At 35.0% G+C, this 22,722-nt stretch overlaps 1 pseudogene; it reads left to right on the forward strand.

The window, feature by feature from the left end:
• The first annotated feature begins 22,215 nt into the window (after positions 1-22,215).
• LOC115291088 overlaps positions 22,216-22,722 on the forward strand; it is a 38,167-nt pseudogene continuing 37,660 nt past the window's right edge.

The following is a 22,722-nucleotide window of genomic DNA, read 5'->3' on the forward strand; positions in this document are numbered from 1 at the left end:
ATATATGTGAAAGTATCCTTAGGAAAATCATTCTTTCACATAGCTATGAAAAAAATTCTGAATGATGCAGTATTTATTCTTATGTTAGAATCCAAATTATGAGAAATTATGAACTAAAAATTATAACCCTTATGATTTTCATTTGAAGATGCCTTGAGAAATAAATGACTGTTCTCAATTGTTCTCCCCAAGAATATTCTTAATAATATCCTCCAATATCTGAAGGAGAAAAATGCATTTTATACCTGTGAAAATGTAGAATGGTGAGAACAAAAACAGTTTCTATAGCTGTCAGTTTGCAAGTTTCAGAATTTGCTTCCATGACCTCTTCGCTATTGATTAAGCACTTTAAATGTTGTATGTGTTGCCCAAATACTAGAGCAGAGTTTTCCCATAAACGCCCAGAGCCTGTTAACATGCTGTGTCTCAGTCAATTGTATAGCCGATCACATACAGTGAATCAAGACCCATTTGTCTTACACCACAATCACAGAAGTATTTACTATCATTATTCTTATTTGCAGGTGCGAAAAGTGAGGCTGAGTATTCACAGAGGAAGAAGCATATCTGAGAACTGAAAACAAGTCCTCATTCCAATAGCAAGTTATTGGTAACACAGAGACATCATTTAAGCCAGAAGTCTGTTTCCAGGGCCTTTGCCATCAGCAATTATGCGATTCTCCCCCTCCAGTCAGTTTGGATGGAAAGTGTATTGCACCAAAGACCTTAAAGGTGTCTCAATTTCCAAAAGTGTTCAACAGCTAGGGGAAGGCAGTCTTATAGATCCTTTTGCCGTTCTGAGTTGTGTATGTATTCGAAGGTTGAAGAACATTGTTTCTTGTAAGTTTATGTCTTAAAAAAAACTTTAGGGGTTTATATTTTGGAAAGTCAAAAGCTATTACTAGTAACAGAAGAGAACAGATAGATAATCTCTTGCACCAAACCAGGAATTATTTGGTTGGCTTCTAAAGACTATGTATCTTCATGTCTACAAATGAATCTAGGGCAAGCAGCTTTTCCTGGAGTTATTGCAAATTCAGAGTGCCGGTGTTTGAGTGTGCTTGAAGAAAGCGTGAACTACATTGTAAGACGATGAATTGTGTTAGCGTATGTGTGAAGTAATGATGATACCTCTAACAAAATCAGAACAGTTGGGGCACCCTGCGTGGCTCAGTGGGTTGAGCCTCCGACTTCGGCTCAGGTCATGATCTTGTGCTTCGTGAGTTTGAGCTCCGCATTGGGCTCCGTGCTGACAGCTCAGAGCCGGAAGTCTGCTTCCAATCCTGTGTCTCCCTCTCTCTCTGCCCCTCCCTCACTCATGCTCTGTTTCTGTCTCTGTCTCTATCTCTGTCTCTCTCTCTCAAAAACAAATAAAATTAAAAAAAAAATCAGAATGGGTAATTTTAAAAAAGGAGTACAGGGTTCTAAAAAAATGGCATTGGCATTCAGTATATACAGTCTCGTATATAGCATGTATATTAATATGTACTGCAGTAGCTTGATTCATAGGTAACCTGGTGCTCTCCAGAACAGAGAAGACGTTTCAGGGCATATACAAATGTAAAGTTTTCTGCAATTCTTGCAGGCACAAGTATTAGCCAGAGCAGAAGTCCATACCTTTTATTAGAATTTCTCGTGTCCATATAGCAACAACAAAATTAAAAAAAATGGTATTTCAAATTTGTTCTTAATTTGTAGTTGACAGACGTAAACAATTGCAACTTAACAGTTATTTTCCCCAAACACTTTTGAGACAATATTTCACTGACTTCTGGCTCTTAATTTTGCAATGGTGAGATCTGCTATTTCTTTGTAGGTCATCAGTAGATCTCATTGCCTCCATGTTTTAGGAATTTTTTTGTGACATCTGGAAATCAGGCTTCTAGACTCTAAGGATGCCTATCTTTTGTCAGTTTACAACAAATTCTCAGTTAGCACTTTCATTGAAAGTCCTTCCTTATTGTCAAATCTCTTCTTCTGGATCCATGCCAGAATTAGTCATGAAATGCCATAAGCACATCCATTAACTTAAATGTAACATTGTTTTTCCATATTTTTATTTATCTTTTGAGCTTAAAATAACTTCTTCCCGTCTATTGTCTAGTTTAAGTGTTTCATCTGTCTCTATAAAGCTATTTAACCTGCCTTTCTTACAATTTCAGTTATCACTTGACTAGAGTGATAGAATACCTCCCAACACAAAAATTAACTTGATAAGCAATTCTGTTCCTCATTAATTAGTTGCATGAGACCGTCACCTGCACACTCTTGCCCCGGGCTTATGTGAGTAAGTGTATATTTTCAAGGCTCCGTTGAAGTCCTAACAATTGTTCTGATGACGAAAGTGGTAGGACACTCATATTCTAAGTATGGTCAATCATAATTCATAAATCAACAACTTCATCTAAATATAAAAAGTGAGACATTTTGACATGTTTTGAGAATATTATCCCAAATGTAAGAAAGATCTCTGGTGAGGGCAAGATGACATTTCCTTCACTCTCATTTTAGATTTCACCATGATTTCAATGAAGAGAAAATAATAATTTTCCCAAACAGCTGTTCCTCCTTTCAGTCTCTATAATTGAAAATGAAAAGTTAATATTGTCTTCATGTAAATTTTCTTTTACAGAGTACAAACTATTTTTCTTTTTAAAGGACATATATGTTTCATTTGAATCAGAAATAGTTGGTCAGTTAAAATTTATAGTTTGCTGTTTCTCTTTTTATGGTCACACATATTATTATGTGATTTGGCTTAACAAAAGTTTAGTTTATATTTAAAATTATTCTTTGATTTTAAAAATTAAAAAAGTATCAATTTGGAAATAACAGCATGTTATAAATGAAACATGTGTTATAAAATAAAATTATTCTAATACCTTCTATCCCTACTATTCAAAGGATGTAATAATTAACTACAGTTTGAAAATAGCCACCCAGTTGGGTGTAGGCAGTAGTCTCACAGGATGTAATTACAAGGTATACATTTTAATAGGGAGATAGTAATTTGAATATTACTGAGCTTAGCTTGTACACACTGTAATTAAGGTCATGTACGGATTCCATTATTCTTATGTTTCTACAATCTTACTAGTTCTAATCTCAGTGAAAACCTTTATTTTGATTGAAGTTTGCCCCCAAACAAATGTTTATAGTGAAAAAAGTCATTTTTCATCATATGATACAGGATTATTTTTTCAGTTCCAATCTCAGAGGCTTTGCTGTTGGCCTTTACATTATTTTAAGGTGTGGATTTGTCATAACAAAATACAGTGACTTGGTATGTTAAATATTAATTGTAAATGGAAATGTGAATAGGGATGTAGTTGATATAAGTAGATGAAATTAAAATATTAAATGCATGCTCTTCTTTACACATAAAAATGCTATATAGCATCAATAAATGCACTGGGTACCAGAATAAATTACCTTTCTTCCAATGTCTATAAATTAACAAACAGAAGTCCACCGTTATCCACTCTTTCACTTCCTGTGTTTTTGCTGGTCAACCACAGTCCAGAAGCAGATGGTCCTCCAGCTGATGTCTAGTCAGAGGGTCAATGGTAGCCTAACCCCACATAACAACGCCTTAATCATTTATCTTACTTCATCTTCATACATAGACATTTATCATCTCACATCATCATCATAAAAAGGGTGAGCACAGTGCAATAAGATCGTTTGAGAAAAAGAGAAAAATGACATTCAAAATACTTTTGCTAGTGTATTTTTATAATGGTTCTATTTTACTATTAGTTATTCTTGTTAATTAATTAGTATGCCTAATTTATATATTAAGTTTTATCATAGGTGTGTGTATATGGGGAAAAACATGCTATATATAAAGTTCAATCCTATCCATGGTTACAGGCGTCCACTGAGGATTTGGAATGTACCCCTGGCTGGATAAGGAGAACTACTGTATTTTAGAAAACTGTTGAAAACACCTCTACCATAAGATAATGAAGGAAACTATTTATACACTATCTAAACTTAGGAATAGGCATTTGCAAAAGCACAGAGAGGTCTGAGTTGATGAAGTTACTCTAAAGGCTGACACAATTGTAGGTCTGGCTAAAAGGATCCAGAACATTATCTTAAAATAAAAATGTAACTTATTGAAAGTATGTGTAAGATAGAGATGTTGCCAAAACTAATCTACATATATGTCAAACCATGAAATTTTTGTGGTGACATAAACACATATCCACACCCACACCCACACCCGCACCCACACATATGTTTACAATCTTTGTAATCCGAAAATTGGTTGGTTTCAGTTTATGTGAAGATTCTGTGATTGTATAATATGCATTACATGGAGTTTAAAATGAAAAAAAAAAAAAACAACCCTCACCAGTTTTTCCTCACTTTCTCTGAGCAGATTATGAGACAGCATCCAAATCAAGTGTAATAGTTAGATCTGTGACAAGGATGTGATTAAACCACTGTATAGAAATGGAGTCACTGTAAACATTTGAACATATGAGGAATGTATGCTATTTTCAAGTGTTCCTGGTGGATTCATATATAAGTTACCTGGATAACCTCCAATCCTCAAAAATTGTTTTATTTAAGAACCCCCAAACCCAGAGGAATTAAACAATAATAAATTTATTATAGATCATCATTGCCTGGATCAGAAAATCTGCATGGCACCAATAGTGGTCACTCTTTAAACTGACTTGGCAGATGGGTCTGGATGATCTGGTTGGCTCTGTGGTTGAAAGCCGTCTGGCTGGACTCAGTTGATGGTGCCAGGGTAATCAGAATTCATACCTTGCAACTCAGGGCATTTAGAAAAAGTATTTCAAGAGACCCAGGCCCATGCTGAAATGTCCCCCTTACCAGAGTCCCTGCAGTTCCTGAAAGATCAGTTCTGCTACATTACTTTGGGCCACAAATTCACTAAGACCTGCCCAGATTCAAGGAGAGGAAAAACATGTGATTCTAACTCTCACTTAGAGAGGTTGCAAGGCATTTACAGACACTTCTAATCTCCCATACAGAAGACACTAGAAGACTTGTTTTTGTTTTTATTTTTCAAAGGAATTCAGTTTTTTAAATTCCATTATCAGTAGTTTAGGGCATAATAGAAAGTAAAGTTTAAGAATATTAGAATAACTTTCTTTTTAAATAACTTATTGTCAAGTTGGCTAACATACAGTGTATACAGTGTGCTCTTGGTTTTGGGGCAGATTCCCATGACTCATCACTTACATGCAACACCCAGTGCTCATCTCAAGAAGTGCTGTCCTCAATGCCCAGCATCCATTTCTCCCTCTCCCTTACCCCCGTCTACCCACCTACAGTTTCTTCTCTGTTTTTAAGAAAAAGACTTATTTAAAAATGTTTTTATTTTGATACATTGTTCTTCATATTAACTAGAGTGAAACAAGTGTGTTTCAATTAATTCTTGTCTTTCAATACAATCCTTTAGAACACCCTACAGGTGAAAACTAAGAATTATCACTGGCCTTAGTATTGATGATAACAAAGTAGGTCTTTTATTTTTATTTTAGGACCCTAAATATAATACAGTAAGGGTACAATCTGGGTAATAGACAAGTTATGAAATCACAGGTAAAATATGATTCCCTCTATATATAAGACATTAGTCTAAATTTTATTATAAACCTTTATTACTTTCATTTCCTTTGTACATTAAAAAAATCACATCTTGGGGCACCTGGGTGGCTTAGTTGGTTAAACGTCCAGCTTCATCTCAGGTCATGATCTCATGGTTTGTGGATTTGAGCCACTCCTCAGGCTCTTTGCTGACAGCTAGCTCTGGAGCCTGCTTCGAATTCTGTATCTTCCTCTCTCTCTGACCCTCACCTGCTCACACTGTCTCTCTCTGTCATTCAAAAATAAATAAAAAACACTAAAAATTTTTAAAAATCACATCTTAACTAATTCTATACATACAGACTCTCATAATTATTTTTATTTTAATAAAACATGCATTTGTAATAAAACATGTATATGGTAAATCAGTAAATTGTACCTTAGTATTGAAGTTTTATGGATTTATCAGAATTTTAATTTATATCTCTGGGACTTTAGAAGGTATCTTGTATTGCTAACTACAGCATTTACCCCTCAGGAAAAATTACGTTTTGACTTATCTCTGCACAGAAATAATCGCAGATGCAGAAAACTCGATGGGGAAAATGTAAATAAGATCACTTGATGTTTCATATCATGAATTGTTAACCTGAAACTTAAATTTAATTTACCTCATACAATCAGGAAGTATAATTAATCGTAACATGTAGTGACTACCTTGTTACAAATGATATCTAAATGTAATTAAATGTGTTATGCTATCAGGTTTATTTTGTAGAACCAAATAGAACATGCCTGTGATCACCTTTGTTTTGAAAGCATAGTACCTTTGAAATGTTGAAAATAAATGGGCTGATTTTGGCTTAACCTGAAACATAAAAGCAGTTTTGAACATTAAAAAAAAGAACCTAATTTTCCAAATTACTTAAGGCTTGATGATAATATCGATGATAATTATTGATGATAATACAATAAAAGGTTTGGCTTCCAATTATGAGTGGTTGTTCTTTTCTACACTTTCATAGTAACAAATTATCTGTTGGGTTCAAAGGTAAAAAGTTTTCTCTTGAAAGTTTTCTAACATCATAATAAGCAGCTTTATTTCATTTTTTAAATTGCCATTCTATTTTATTGATAAGCCTAAGTCTGTAAAGCAAACAAAACCATAAACATAATTTCAGAATAAAAGTAGCCTAAGTATTTGTAATGTTGAATATTGTATTTTCAGCAATAACTAGTTTTCCATGGTTTGCTTATATGGAAATTATGAATAGTTTCATTATTAAGATAAGTATGTCACTAATTAAAGTACTTTTCAGATCACCTAATGGCCCAGGTTTCAACTAGCAAGGAATAAGCAAACTAGATAAGTTCAGTTTTTATCAGTCATTATATGCAATTTTCCACTAGAATTTCCTCTATTCCTCATACTAAAAGCAGATAAGAAATGTTAATGCCTCAACTGTTAAGACACAATGACACTAATTTTCAAGAATAATAACTGAATCAAAGCAGCAGGCTAAAATTTAAAGAAGAATATTTTTAAATTATGAAATGACTAGATGTACCAGAAACAGGTATATGGTATTTAAATGAAGTTAATCATTTTGGAGAGAAAGTGAGGGGCACACCCTTGGAATCCAAATCACTTGTATATCAAGATGAATTTACTCAGATGATTTGTTTCACAACCCAGAAATATTCATATACCAATGGTTACAATACTGTAATGTAATACAACATAATAAAATGTATACAAAATATAAAGAAAATAAACAAATTACCCTGAACTCACCTTTGAAGACCTTCATGACTGGTGTCCGGGAGAGAGAGAGAGGAGGGTCACTGTGTAGGACAGCTTTCACTATCACTAACAGAATCACTGCTACTTATTGACTCAAAGGAATCTTTTTCTTTTCATACAGTTTTAACAAGAACCTATCCAATGACGTTTTTGCCTCCTTTTGAGGGTTTCACGGAAATGTGACATTGCATTGTCCTTGGACAGATTCATCTCTCACACTGCTACAGCCTTTTCAGGTGGTGTTTTCTAGAAAATTTTAGGCCATTTCCTACATTTTAACCACCTCCCTAATCTCACTTAAAGTGAAGGATTCCTCACCTTTTTCTTCTCCTCCTCTGCCGATGAGATACAGATGCAGACTTCTTATAAAACCTTGCAATTTTAGCCATTTGAATACCTCATTAGTACTTCTCAATGACTTCCTTCTTAACTTCCACTCTAATCATCTTTTTTTTTTTCTTAACACCTTTCATTTCAACCTTTCTTTTTTGCATCAGGGCCATTGTATACATTCACACAGATGTTGACTAAAGTACAGTATGAATAAACTCCTGTCATATACTGTATTTAACGTATTCCCTGAGCTATGTTACTTCCATCTACAGGAGAATCCATAGATAACTCTTCTCACCCCAGTGTGCACAGTATTTCCCAACCAAGCTATTTTTTCAGTCTCCAATCACCACCCAATTTCATAACCAGATATTTCAATAGTTCACTCCAAATTTCAAACAGTCCACTACTTTTTGGGATGGGAGGTTTATGAAAAGCCTATTGTATATGATGTTTCTTAGGACATTGTTGTATTCCACCTGCTGTAAAGTCAGTTTCCTGTTCAGATAACTTAAAGGTCTGCACATTAAAAACTGTTTATTTTCTGTTGCAGGCAATAGCATTGGAGGTTTGTTTCAGTTACTAAGTATACAATTCCAAATCCAAATTTACCCCAGTCAAGACTCACCACTAGGGTTCTGGGTAACTCACCAGTATCATCTCCTAATTAGATGCAGGCCAGGCCAGGTCCCCTCAGGGTGCTTTTAGGTAGTTTTGTTTTCTGAAGGGGCCTGTTGAACAAAGAGAATTATTAGACAGATTTTTGAGGTTTAAAGGAGAGCGAGGTGTGTCTTGGTCATTTTTGGAGTCTGAATGGCTTCATGACTACTCACTTCATGTACTCAAGTGATCAGTTGCAAGGAGTGAGAAAGAACACCTGTTTTTTTAGATCCAATTCCGTTCGGAAGCACGTGTGTGTGTACACGTTCACTTCGTTATACACATCTTTGATTTTTCCTCTTAGAATAATAATTTTTTCATTACAATGTTGCCACAAGGCAATATTTATTTAGCTTTTCAGATGCCACAAGGAGCACTGCTCTTAGTTCTGCTAACTTAGTGAATTTGTTTTTGGGTAGTCTTGTAAATTTCAACCATTGACCAAATACAATACAGCTGCATTTCAGATTGAGTATCCTGGGAAGTACCGTATGCGAACATTATTGCTTATTTAGAATCATCTATTAACTGATGATTAGGGACACACCTATTCAGCTGTAGATTTAGGTAATTCCTCCGAAAAATCCAATACAGAACCCAAAGGTATGGCAGCTGCCTGTGCATTGATGGGATGGATACTGTGGCAGCATATTTTTTAATATATAATGCCCAACTCCTTTGTGTGTTTCTTTCTCTGTTGGAATGTTGTTTTGATATAATCTATGACATGAAAAGCGCTTTGTGTCTCAAAATAATTTTGTGTCTTTTCTCTGCAGAAACGTTTTCATTTTAAGCCCAGTAACAGACCTAAAATTTTCTCTCAAAGGGAATTTATATGGCAACAGCTTCTGGCAAAGTTCTACTCCAAAATCCCAGCAGTTATTATTGTTGGGTAAAAGATATGAGCTTTTGCAAAAGGCTCTAGACAGCAGGAGTGCAAGTGGCTGATGCTTATATCATTTCAGCATTGGGCTTGTATCACCCCAAGGGATAGCCTGGGTAAGCCATTAGACTGAGTTTTCTGAAATGCTGAGTGTCTTCTGTTGTACATAACATCATTAAAATTTATCTTTTTCCCTGGTACTCTTGTGAAAAGATACTAGTAAAATTCTCACTTGTGGTATATGATTTCTCTAGAGACTAACAACCCAATCTATCCTCATTCCTTTTATTTTCATTTTGGAGATGGCAAAGAAAAGAACTTAAGTTTTGGTTCTTCGAGGTAGATCTGTAGTGTCTCCAGCCCAAGTAATTTTTAAGAATCTTATCATTAGTGCTTGACTCTGTAGTTTAGCTGGGTTAATCCATGTCTTTCTGGTGGCTATATTGATTTGTCAGCATTTAGTTTAGTCCATTTGACCTTCAGATTGAATTGTCAACATCATATCAATATGATGAGTAAGTCTTTTTTCATTTAATCAGCTCTAAGTCTTCATGGCAGATTTGGTGTGAGAATACAGTAAGTATTTGTTGGGCTTCATTCCACACGAATACAAATTACTTTGGGTTCCTTTTGAAATAAGACCTGGGGGGTGGCACCTGGGTGGCTCAGCTGGTTGAGTGACTGACTTTGGTTCAGGTCGTGATCTCCTGGTTTGGGAGTTCTGGTCCCTCATCAGGCTCTGTGCTGACACCTCAAAGCCTGGAACCTGCTTTGGCTCCTGTGTCTCCATCTCCCTCTGCCCCTCCCCTGCTCATGCTCTGTGTCTCTCACTGTCTCTCAATAATAAATAAATGTAAAATAATGTTTTTAAAAGAAAGAAGAACTGGGAGGAAAAAACAAACTAACCAGATTACTCACCAAACACTGATCTCCTTTAGCACGTTGTATAGTATGAGTTGTTAAAACCATATTGAATACAGAATAGTACTAAAGCAACACTTTGTCTAATTCTTTATACCTTGTGAGTAAACTTCAGGATTTATTAACTTTCCTCACAGAAAATACTGGAATATTAAACATGACTCTTAAGGTTCTAATGTATTTAAATATTATTAATTTATTTAAAATATTCTTAAATAAGGCAAAAATCCCTTCGTGATACCCAAATATCCCACACTATTTTAAATTAAATACCTGAGTAGGTTTAGGTCATTCTAAAGATTTGCATCTAGCCACCACATTTAAACAAATGAAGAGCAGATTGGCATGGCTTTCTTTTTCATAATGGCTTAAATATGGAAAAAAAATTAAGACATTGTATCTATTCTCCTAGTACTTTCTGATAGGTGTAATACATTAGAATATAATCGTTTCTTTCTTAAATTTCTACTTTGAGTCATTTTTACATGTAAGCATTCCAATATTGTATTACCATATTCCCTAACAGAAGCATCTCATCCCTTAACTATTTTATTAACAATTAATTTCCTTAGCCAGTTTGGATATGAACACATTGAGCAGTACTCAGTTTCCTCGTCACCGTCAGCCATTTAGCGCATATCAATGTGATTGTTCTCAGATCTCTCATACTCCTGTGTCAAGTGACCCTTATGAACCCATCAAACAGAATTATAATTCCCTATTTTACTTCACACCATTTGGATCATTACTTGTTCTGAAGAGACTATAGTTTCCATATTTGAGTTATTAGCACATTTTAAAAGTTTATTTAGGCTAGAAAAACTTGAGTGAATTTGTTCCAGTCTTTTTATAGTCTAAAGAGTTGATGGACCAGCCAGACCATCTAATATTTACTGTTATCTATTAAAATTTTTATAGTGACTTCCTCTATCTCCTAGTTTATTTCATTTTAAATGAACTATGGAAATGCTTTCACTGGCTTAATTGTCTCAAAGTTATTCAGTGCTTTAATCTGGCTTCCTCCTCAAAATAATTTCAAATATTTTCCCAGAATTGAATCTCATTTGGAGGAACTGAGCTAATAGTCTACCACAAATTATCTTGCCCTCCCAACAACAGGGTCAGAAGGAGTCCAGAAGGAATCTTTTTTATCAAAGCATGAATTACACTTGATCAAAGATGGAAAATTAGGCGATACTTTGGTATCATCATAAAATGAATCCAAATGCACAAGCGTTCTTAATCTTTTTGCAGCCTCAGAAGAATCTCACTTAGTATCAAAGGGTGTATGTCTTCCTGACTCTCTTTTGGAATCAGGTCGCTGAATTTTAAAAAGGATCTTTGGCAGCCTTGAATTTTTTTCCTTCATTTTCTTACATTTTTCACTGAAATAGCGCAGGGAGTCCAGAAGAATGCTTGATAAGTTTCTCTCTTTAAAACTTAAAAAAGTCTAATTGAGTTATTTCTCCAATTCTGTCTTTTAATGTTTATTTATTTATTTATTTAATTATTCATTTTAAGACAGAGAGAGAGGAATTGAGGGAAAGAGAGAATCCCAAGCAGGAGCTGTGCTGTCAGCACTGAACCCGACTGGGTCTTGATCTCACAAATGGTGAGATCATGACCTGAGCCAAAATCAAATGGCAGTTAACCATGCAGCCACCCTTATTTCTTCCAAACTTACATCTATATTGCCTTCCATCAGTGTGTGAGACGTCAAACCAAGGGTGGTCCGGGAAGGAAACCTGCATGAAGGGAAAATTTTATTTACTCCTCCTAAATGCCAACTGCAGCCATCACACAGGACTGGGCATTCAAAGTACTTATAAACAACTGTATGAAGACAAGTCAGAGTATGCAGAAGTACCATCAACATATATGTGAGACACTTTGGACTCAAGGGAGTTTGGGCACAAGTTTGCAGCTAAAACCAGACTATATAAACTAAATAATATTAATATTAATTATTATTATCTATTAAATGATATGACAGGGAGCCTGGGTGGCTCAGTTAAGTTAAGCATCCGACTTCAGCTCAGGCCATGATCTTGCAGTTTGTAAATTTGAGCCCCACATCAAGCTCTGTCCTGACAGCTTGGAGCCTGGACCCTGCTTCAGATTCTGTGTCTCCCTCTCTCTCTGCCCCTCCCCTGCTTAGGCTCTGTCTCTCTCTCTCTCTCTCTCTCAAAAATAAACATTAAAAATTTTAATTAAATAAACAAATATTACAAATATATGTTTATTATTGAATATTATTTAATTATTTAATATAGTTATTATTGAATAATGAGTATTATTTACATATCTTAATAATAATGAGATAAGCGAATAAGGGTTCCATCACAGGATATTTGGGTGGGTTCTAAATATCAAGTAATTAGGCCTACTACTATTTAGTATACTTAATCCTTGTCTTAAGTTAAGTTAGGGCCATAGTTCCAGATTTTCTTGGAGATAACATGGAACAGCCACAAGAGCCACAGACAAGAAAGCTGACTCTGTCTTTATGCATAAGATCAGGTACAATCTCAATATGGTAACACTTCTGCAAATTTCTGGTTGAAGGGGTGACAACATGCTGGAGCCAAGTACTAACATACCTTCCTTCAAGGAATGGAAAGTCACCCCTAAAGATAGAAATGCCATGGAACCATACTGCTTGAAGCTCAGTATTGCATTCTGCCACCCGCTCGTTCAACGGGCAAGATCTGTCTTCTGCCCCTCTAGGAAAATTGGTGGTATTGTTCCTGCCCCTGTGCACTGAAGAGAGACTGGGGTTCTAACACCTGCTATTGTGGTCACCTTTGGTCCAGTCAGCATTAAAAATGAAGTAAAGTCTGTTAAAATGCATCATGAATTTTGAGTAAAGCTCTTCATGGGAACAAATGCAGGCTTCAATGTCAACAAGGCGTCTGCCAAAGATACCAACTGTGACCTGTGGCTGGTGACAGAAATAAAAAATGACCCACCAAGAGAAGCAGCTCACTTCAAGGCTCAAATGATTCTCCTGAACCATCTGGACCAAATCAATGCTGGCTGTGTACCTATGCAGGTGCACATATACATTTATAACCTAAATCTGTTTGTATTTACAGTTTTTTTTGGTAAATATAAACTATAATTTGTTGTCTATTTCATATCTATTTTATTGTAACACTTAAGGAAACACTAGATTATTTTAAAAGAGTTTATTTAGAAAGTATCATACTGAAAAAATATTTTCAATACAAGACTCATGATGCACAGCTAAAGTCATTCATGAAGATTGTACTCCTATAAAAAGTTGATTTCTTAAAAAAAAGATATTTTTGAACAACATGTGGTTAATAAGAATTTCCTTTAATGCCAAAAAAAGTCTCACAACTCAAATTGCTTGTAATTTTGCTGAACTGAATTATAGAATTGTTGTCTTTTTGGGGAAAAACTAACTGGAAGTTGGCCCCAAATTGTTGAAGTCTGGTAATTTGCCATCATTGAAATGGTTCCTGGAGAGCCGAAGCATTTAGAGATCTTCTCTGACTGTCCTCCTCTCGGATCGGGATTTCATGACATGAGATGGGCAGTTACTGCAGGTGTCACCAAAACAATGAACAAGAAGACTGAGCTGGCACGGTCGTCAAGTCTGCCTCCAAAGTTCGGAAGGCTAAATGAATTTTATCCCTCATGCACACAACCACAGTCTTCATCGATGTTGGAAGAACGGTCTTAGAACCATTTGTTTCAATTTGCCATTCAAGTTTAATAGGAAAAGACTGCTTAATGTTTGATGATGCATCCTAAAACCTTCAGAAGGAAAGGAAAATGTTTTGTGTGTGGACCGTTTGTGTGTGTGTGTGTGTGTGTGTGTGTGTGTGTGTGTGAAAGAATTTAAATTATTACTTTTAAAAATCAGTCCTTCTTAATGGAAACAACCTGTCCAAAAATCTGACATAGAATTTTGAAACCTGCTGACACAAAATGTAATGAAAAACCTTTGTCTTCTTACCATCAACACTGTATCTTTCTGTAGCATTACATAGTGAAAAGACCAGTTGCTCGTAGTCTATTTCTGGCATTTTGCTCCTGAAACTTCAGAATTTGTAATTTTGAGTTAACATTTTTAGGGGAGTGGGAATTTAAAGTTTGTTTAACTTTCCAAAGGGGAGGAAGCATTTATGTTTTAAGCACACAATAAAAAGCTATGGGAAGAGCTTTGTTGTTTGTTGTTTGTTGTAACACTTCAACAAAGTATTTTTTTGCAAAACAAAGAATAACTTTTGCAAAGCAAAGAGTAACTTTCCTTATATATAAGCTACCTTGTAAGAAGTGTAAATCCTTTAATGTTTATGATGTTTAGTAGTTACATCAATATTAAGTAAATATTTGGTATAATCTTGAAAAGAGGTTTTCCTTTTCAAGTAGTTGTGTAGATTTGGTGTGTGTATATATATATATAACTTTTATATATATAAAACTTCCATGAAATTCCTAAACTTTATTCATATACAAGACACAAATTAATAAATATTGATAAATACTTTTAGATTTAAAACATGACATCTAAAAATATAAAGAAGAAACTACTTATTGAAAAACATAAAGATAGAATAAAAAAGAATATTAACGAATTAAGTGATATTTCTAATTTTTGTTTGTGTTATTATTTACACAGTTAAGAAGGCAATGAAGTGTATGCCTTGAAAATAACCCGATTATCCTACAACCATTTAGCTATCCTTACTAAAGATATGTGAAAGACTTAATAATCACTTCAGAATTAAATATCTTTATTTTCTAATTTCTGTCTGGGATTTAAACAGAGTTTATACATGTTTAAAGAAGAATAGATTAAATATTTTGTTTCTGTTTTAAGTTTATTTATTTATTTTGAGAGACAGAGAAAGCACCAATGGGGGAGGGGCCATAGCGAGAAGCAGAGAATCCCAAGCAGGTTCTGCACTGTCAGCACCCAGCCTGAGCGGGACTCAATCTCACGAACTGTGAGATCATGCATGATCTGAGCTGAAAGCGAGAGTCAGACGCTTAACTGCCTGAGCCACCCAGGCGCCCTTAAGTATGTCTTTTTTTAAGAAAGTGTTTGCTCTTTGAAGACATTTTCAAATAAACAAATGTATCTATTTTGTATTTAAAATAACATACCAGGAATTCTTCAGTAGAAAATCAACACGTATCTTCCTCCTTCTCACTGGGAGAATTTGGGGAAAGCCATCAATATTGTCTTCAGACAGGTCATGAAAATCTCTTACCCATTAAAATATCTGTACCTACAAATATATCTAGTCTACAAACTATTTTTTACTCTTCAGTGACAAATAGATATAGATTAAAGATAGATAGATAGATAGATAGATACATACATACATACATACATACATACATACATACACACACAATGAGTTTAAAGGTCTAAGTTTTGGAACTGGAAATATTTTATTTAAAGTTTTGATTAGTTTCAGTTTACTAGATATATGGGAAATATTTTTAAAAATCTTATCAGTTTATCTTTGGACATGATCAATACAAATCTCATTTATTGTTTGGATTACACAGAAAAAAATCCTATGTAATTTTGACTTAATTCAATTATCATAAAATTAATAAAGCAAGATACTTATAATTAGCAAGTTTTCCAATATGGCACATTACCTCCTTTTTCCTTTCCTTACTTCCTTTTTTGTTTTGTTTTAAGAATCACAGAGGTTTCTATTTCATTTAATTGTTTCGATAATTCTATGAAGAATTTTTGTTCTTCAAAAGAACAGTTTAGGCCTTTTAAACTGCTGTGTAGTCTATGATTTCAGTAAGCATTTTAAATTAGTTTAGAACAAAAATATCCCTAAATCCAGTCACTAATACTATTTTTAACTAAATGACAATTCCTAAGTTACAGGAGACTTTGTGCAGAAGTCACCAACCTCCCGCTTATTTTCCAAAGATACTTACACACCCCCTGAGTACTTGTTATTATTGAACAAGGGGAGCTGGAGAGATTGCCAATTTGCAATGCATGAATTTTGTGAACGCTGGATATTTTCTCTCGGTAGAGGTCTGACAAACTGAAGTATTATTTCTAGTGGCAATGAGTTTCTTTTTTTTCCAGGCAGGCATTTTGATGAATAGCATGAGCAGCTAAACATCCCAATATTCTCTCAGGTTCAATTCTGGTTCTACCAGTGAGTAAAAATAAGGACATAAATGACATGTTGGCAATTTGTACTGTGATCTATGAACAGTGTGAAGGAAAAATAAACCTAATGTTTTTATGTGTAGATCTATTGCATATATGAGCATTTTCAGAGAACAGCCAAAGAATTTGATCTCAGAGATGAGCTCTTGGGTGCCTCAGGTGGCTGTCCGTTAAGCATCTGACTTGATTTGGGGTCAGGTCATGATCTCATGATTCATGAGATTAAACTCAACTCAGCCTCCCAGCTGACCATGCTGAGCCTGCTTGTCATTCTCTTTCTGGAAAAGAAAGAAAGAAGAAAGAAAGAAAGAAAGAAAGAAGGAAAGAAAGAAAGAAAGAAAGAAAGAAAGAAAGAAAGAAAGAACGAACAAAGGAAGGAAAGAAGAACAACGGAAGGAAAGAAGGAAGGAAGGAGGGAAGAAATGGTTGATCTCTAGTCCATGAGTCAAGTAATAATATAATAGAAAGTTCTACCATCCTTTCACCTTTTGAAATATTGAAAATTTCCAGGATGATTGATTATTTTTAGGAGTGACAAGTTGCAAAATGTGAATATAAATATTTAGGCCACATTTAATATTAACCTCTGGAGAGTGAAGTCTTTTTTTTAAAGACTCTGAAGGCATTTTTCCAGGTTACTATGTTATGTGACATTCACCCCTCGCTTGACTACTAAGGTTTGTACGGAAGGAATGACTTACTGATGAAAGCCACATGAGCTTATAAATGTATGTCCCTGACTCCTATAGCCAAAGCAATATCCACCACCTAAATGCTTTATGTATGGTCAGTGTATCAAACTTCCTGAACAGAGATTATTATGAATAATGAGGAGACCCCATTTCAGGGTGCAGTGGCTCTTACCTCATAACTGATTGTACACAGTTTTCAAATGGTACTTTGAAAAATACTAACTAAATGACTAGAAGAAGTTAAAAATGTGCTGTATCTCCCTTATGATAAATAAGCTTTGGGTAGAGAAATATGTAAGTTAAGTCTCTAAAGTTAGTTTTGAGGACAGATCATAAAGGGTCCTGAATTCAATGATAGGGAATTTAGATATTTGTGCATATGTGGGAAATCCTTAATTGTTCTTAAGAAAGAGATATTAAGCATTTTATCAAAGAAGATTAAACAAGCAACGGCATTAAAGGTGCAAAGATTGGAGAGATACTGAAGATGGAAAGGTGAATTAAGGTGAATTAAAGGTGTTACAGTTATCAAGGCTTTGCCAAAAGTCTGGCTTTCTGAACCCTCCCCCAGATATGAGAAAAAATTGAAATTGAGTGGAATAATATTAAGGCAAACAAATGAAATCTAAATTCTAGAGGGAATTAAAGTCTACTCAAAAGTGAAAGAAGATACCATATATTGCATCTTCAATTAGACAAGAGGATATCCTGAAAGTTCTGGTGAAGAGGATAACAAATCTTGGTGGCCATAACAGTCTCCTCTGGGAGACAGGGACATAGAGAAAGTGCTGTTCCAGGAATTAACAGCAGAAATGTTCCACCATTTATTAAAAAACCCGCCTTAAACAGTGTCCTGTTAGACTCATAAAAACCGCTCATGGTGAATTCTGCCATCTCTTAGATACACCCTCCAGTTTCTCAGTCCAGATCACAGTATTTAGTCACATCATATCTTCTCACCAACCTGGACTTGATAAGAAGCCTGTGAGTAAGATAGAGACAGAGAGAAACAGAGGAAGTCTCACACACACACACACACACACACACACACACACACACACACACAGGAAGTTGAATATTTGAAGATATTACATTGCTCGTACTAAAGACGAAGAAAGACACTGTAAGCTGAGTCTGTGGGAAGCCTCTAGAAGCTGGAAAAGGCAAATAAAGCCCCTTGTAAAAAACACATATTGGATTTAGAACTTCTGACCTAAAAAGTGTACAATAAATATGTCTTAAGACACAAAGTTGTGGTAATTTGTTACAGCAACAATAAGAAACTAATACCACTAGGAAGAAATTTCTGTGAGTCACTCTGTCTCCAGCCTCTCAGTCTGTTTTGAATGTCCATTGGCCAGAAATCCCTGAAATCAAGAGTTGCATGCTCTACTGACTGAGCCAGCCAGGTGCCCCTGAAATAATTTTAGACTCCCAGAAGAGTTCCATATACCCTCCATTCAGCTTCCCCTAATGTTAACATCTTACATAACCTTGGTACATCTCTCAGAACTAAAAGAAATTAACATTGGTACAAAACTGTTAACTAAATTACAGACTTTACTTGGATTATATCAGTTTTTCCAATATCCTTTTTCTGTTGCAGGATCCAATCCAGGATACCAAGTTGCATTTAGAGTTATTGCTTACTTTTTCCCAACTTCTTATTTTGAAACAATTACAGATTCATAGGCAGTTATAAAACTAGAGGTACCCTTCATCCAGTTTTCCTTAATGGTTACTTCTTACATAGTTGTAATACAGTATCGAAACCAAGAAGCTGACACGGGCACAATATGGGTGCATAGTTCTCTGTCACCACAGGTAGATTTGTGTAACCACCACTGCAATCTAGATAGAGCTACCCCATCACCACAAGGATCTCCCTCCAGTCACCCTGTTACAGCCACACCCACCCCCTCAGCCTCCATCCCTAATCCCTGGCAACCATTAATCTTAAGATTTTGTCATTTCAGGAATGTTGTGTGAGGTCATAACAGTATGTAGCCATTGGGATTGGCTTTTTTAACTCAGCATAATACTCCGAGATACATCCAGGTTGTTGCGTGTGTCAGTAGTTCATTCCTTTTGATTACTGCATTGTATTCCTTGATCTACTCATTGTCCCATTGAAGGACATCTGGGTGGTTTCCAGTTTTTGGCTATTCCAAATAAAGCTGCTATGAACATTCAAAAAAAAAAATCTCCCTCTGCAATAATGCAGAGGGAGATCTATGGTGAAAATTGAGGACAGGGTGAAAGGAAAAGGAAAAGATTCACATTTGAGGAATACTGGGGAGACTGAATTTGGAAATAAACAAAAAAGAAAAAAAAAGAAAGGTACAGAAGAAAAAAAGAAAGAATGATTGAGGCCATTGGTATTAACCCTCTTTCATGGCAAAGGTTGCCATGTGATACTGAGAAAATACATAGACACACAATTTAGTCTATAATTGCTGAGTTCACAGATACTTTGGCCAGAAATCAAATTTGCAGAGAAAATTGAGGCATTCTGAGAGAAGGCATGGATGATAAGATTTCTTCCAATTCCACAAGTCACTAAAAATTATAAATCTAAGTCTTTAGATATTAATAGAGCCAATGATGGATCCAAGGAAAGCAGGCAAGAAAATGACATTTTTGTGGGGCAATGGATGAATAGGATTGTACATAAGAAACAAGTCTTCATTTTTCATTGTTTTGTTTGATTTTTATTTATTTATTTTTTTTTATTGAGACAGAGAGAAACAGAGCATGAGTGGTGGAGGGGCAGAGAGAGAGGGAGACACAGAATCGGAACCAGGCTCCAGGCTCTGAACTGTCAAAACAGAAACCCATGCAGGGCTCAAACCCATGAACTGTGAGACCATGACCTGAGCCAAAGTCAGACACTTAACCCACCCAACCAACTGAGCCACCCAGGTGCCCCTATTTTATTTATTTATTTATTTATTTATTTATTTATTTATTTATTTATTTATTTATTTTTGAGACACAGGATGGAGGAAAGGACAGAGGGAAAAGAGAAAGACTCGTAAGCAGGCTCCACACCCAGGACAGAGTCTTATGTGGGGCTTGATCTCATGGTCATAAAATCATGACCTGAACTGAAATCAAGAGTCACACACTTATCTGACTGAGCCACTCAGGTGCTCTGCAAGTTTTCTTTTAAACACAATTAATAATATGTCTCCTAACCATTTATGAGGAGATACTGTCCAAATCATTAAAAACACAGAAGTGACACCTGGGCAAGTGTTTAGGGCTGTAGATCATATTAACATAAAACAGTGAGCAGTTGAGATTTCTATGGGAAAAGTACAAAAGTTAAAGGGCAGACAGAGGGGTCAAAATTGTGGAGAATGTGCTTTCCATATTTAAAGGTCTAAGGAAAGGAGACCAGAAGGATCTAAAGAATAAGCAGATGTAGATGGCATCACAGGAATCAAATGAAAAGGGAAATTCATGAAAACTTTCACAAATAGCTCATGTGAAGTACTTTTACCTTTAGCCTATTAATGTTAGCAGGTCTATGGAGTTTGAACTCAGGAAAGTGTAATAATCAAATCTAATTCTTATGAAGGTAATTTTGACATTGTTAGAGGGTAGACTGAATTCGAAGAGAAATTGAAGTCAAGGAGGCCAGAAAGTCAGGGAATAATGGGAAAACATTTAACATCTAAAAAGCCTACCAGAAAAGTGAACTTAAAAGGAAGAGGATTTATACAATATGAAGAGAAACAAGAGTATCAGAAAAGCTAACTTAAAATAAAAAACTTTGTATTTCATTTTCTTTCAGTGATGAGTGATGGTTTCTTTTTTGAAAAATATGGTTTTGTTTTGTTCTGCTTTGTTTTCTGGTAACAATGTATATGCAACCTGTGTATAGAATTCAGGAAAATAGGTTACACTGAATATCAATGTCATACATAGATGATGAAAGATGCTTTATGTTGAAAGTATAGATAGACACAGAAAAATTAAGGAAATAAAAATTTATAAGATTTCTAAGACACAAAGGTTGTTTTTTGTTTAATTATTTCTGGTAAAAGAAATGAAGCAGAGTATTATTCTCCAGCCTTGAAAATATGACAGTAGAAAAAATAACTTCTAATAAGAGTTTTCCTTGAAGTTCCATTGCTTTCGACCATTTCAGATACTTGAAAGTTTTTGCCAAATTAACATATAACTTTATAGAATTTTCTTTAACAGAAATGTTGTTACCTAAAACAATTTATTTAGAGCTATGTTTAGAGGAAAAATACATGAACACTTATAAAAATAAAATATTAGGATACCCAAAAAGATGAACTGAAAGATTTGAGAGTGTTCAGATTGCCTTTATCCATCTAAGAGTAAAGGGGAAAAAACGAATAAAGAAATCACTAGATATGATCATTAGAAATTAATATCAAAGTGAAGCCACTATTTTATCAAAATATTTGGAAAATGAACCCACATGGGCACCAGAGGAGTCTGATATACTGATCGTCATTTATAAATGTTTAATAAAACACTTATGTATATGAAGTAATTTATGTGGGAAAACAGAGGCTCAATTGTTTAAAAACATTATGCCAGATGATAAATGTAGTAAGTGGTAGAATTGGGAAATTAGAATTGAACCAATGTCTCTGATTGGGCAGTGATAGTAATAGGAAGACCAGTGGTAGAACTGATAGCATTGGTGGAGGTGGTGGCACCTAGCGGATAACATCATGGAAGCTTCCATTATGTTCCAGGGATTCTTCTGAAAGTCTTCTTACATATTTGAACTCATTTGTTTATGACAACACATGGAGTATGAACTGAATGAAGTGAGACTAATTCTTACTCTGCTTTACTGAAGAGATGTGAGATGTCAAGAAACTAGCCAAGGATACAAAACCCTGCTCCACCATACTGAAACTCCAACATTGACCAGTAAATGCAAAGTGAATCAATCTTCTTAGGCTAGGTTAGGCTTTGGTAGCAAACAACTCAAAAATTTTCAAGGGCTTAAAAATAACAAAGGTTTGTTTTTTACCTCACCTCCGTGTATTGCAGGACAGCTATAAATGTTTTTGTTGTTGTTTGTCTTTTTCATCTTTTCTTAAGTTTTAGACATTCCTTATCTGAGTCCCTATCATTGCAGTCTTCTGGAAGAGAAAAATATATAGCGAGTATGAGTTTAACTGTGAGAGCTTCTGAGACATCTCTTCAGAAGTACTTCATGTCACTTCCTCTCATATTTAATCTACCAAAGTAAGTCATCTATCTAAGCTTGTCGATGGATGTGAAGTGTAATAGTTCTATAGACAGGGGCCCTGGAATAGTTTGAAATCAATTCTACTCTACCAGAGTAGGCTACCAGAGATGTATTTTTCATTGTATTAATTTCAGTGTCTTGTGGAAGGTGATCAGTGGATAGTTTGACATAGTTTCACACCAAAGCATTAATGTTATCATCTCAAAGTTTGATTTTTGGTTTTTCAGTGTTAAATAGGAAACCATCCAAGTAAATAAAAACTATTAAATTGAAAGAGCCACCAATTTCTAGGAAGATTATGAGTACGACATATCTATAGATTTGAGAGATAGACCCCTTGAATGAGCCAAGCACCATGCATACCAGATCAACATAGGAGAATAATATATTTTTTTAAATGGATCAAATCACACAGTACAGAAG

Source organism: Suricata suricatta, chromosome 5 (assembly GCF_006229205.1).
Source record: "Suricata suricatta isolate VVHF042 chromosome 5, meerkat_22Aug2017_6uvM2_HiC, whole genome shotgun sequence".
Classification (NCBI taxonomy): domain Eukaryota; kingdom Metazoa; phylum Chordata; class Mammalia; order Carnivora; family Herpestidae; genus Suricata; species Suricata suricatta.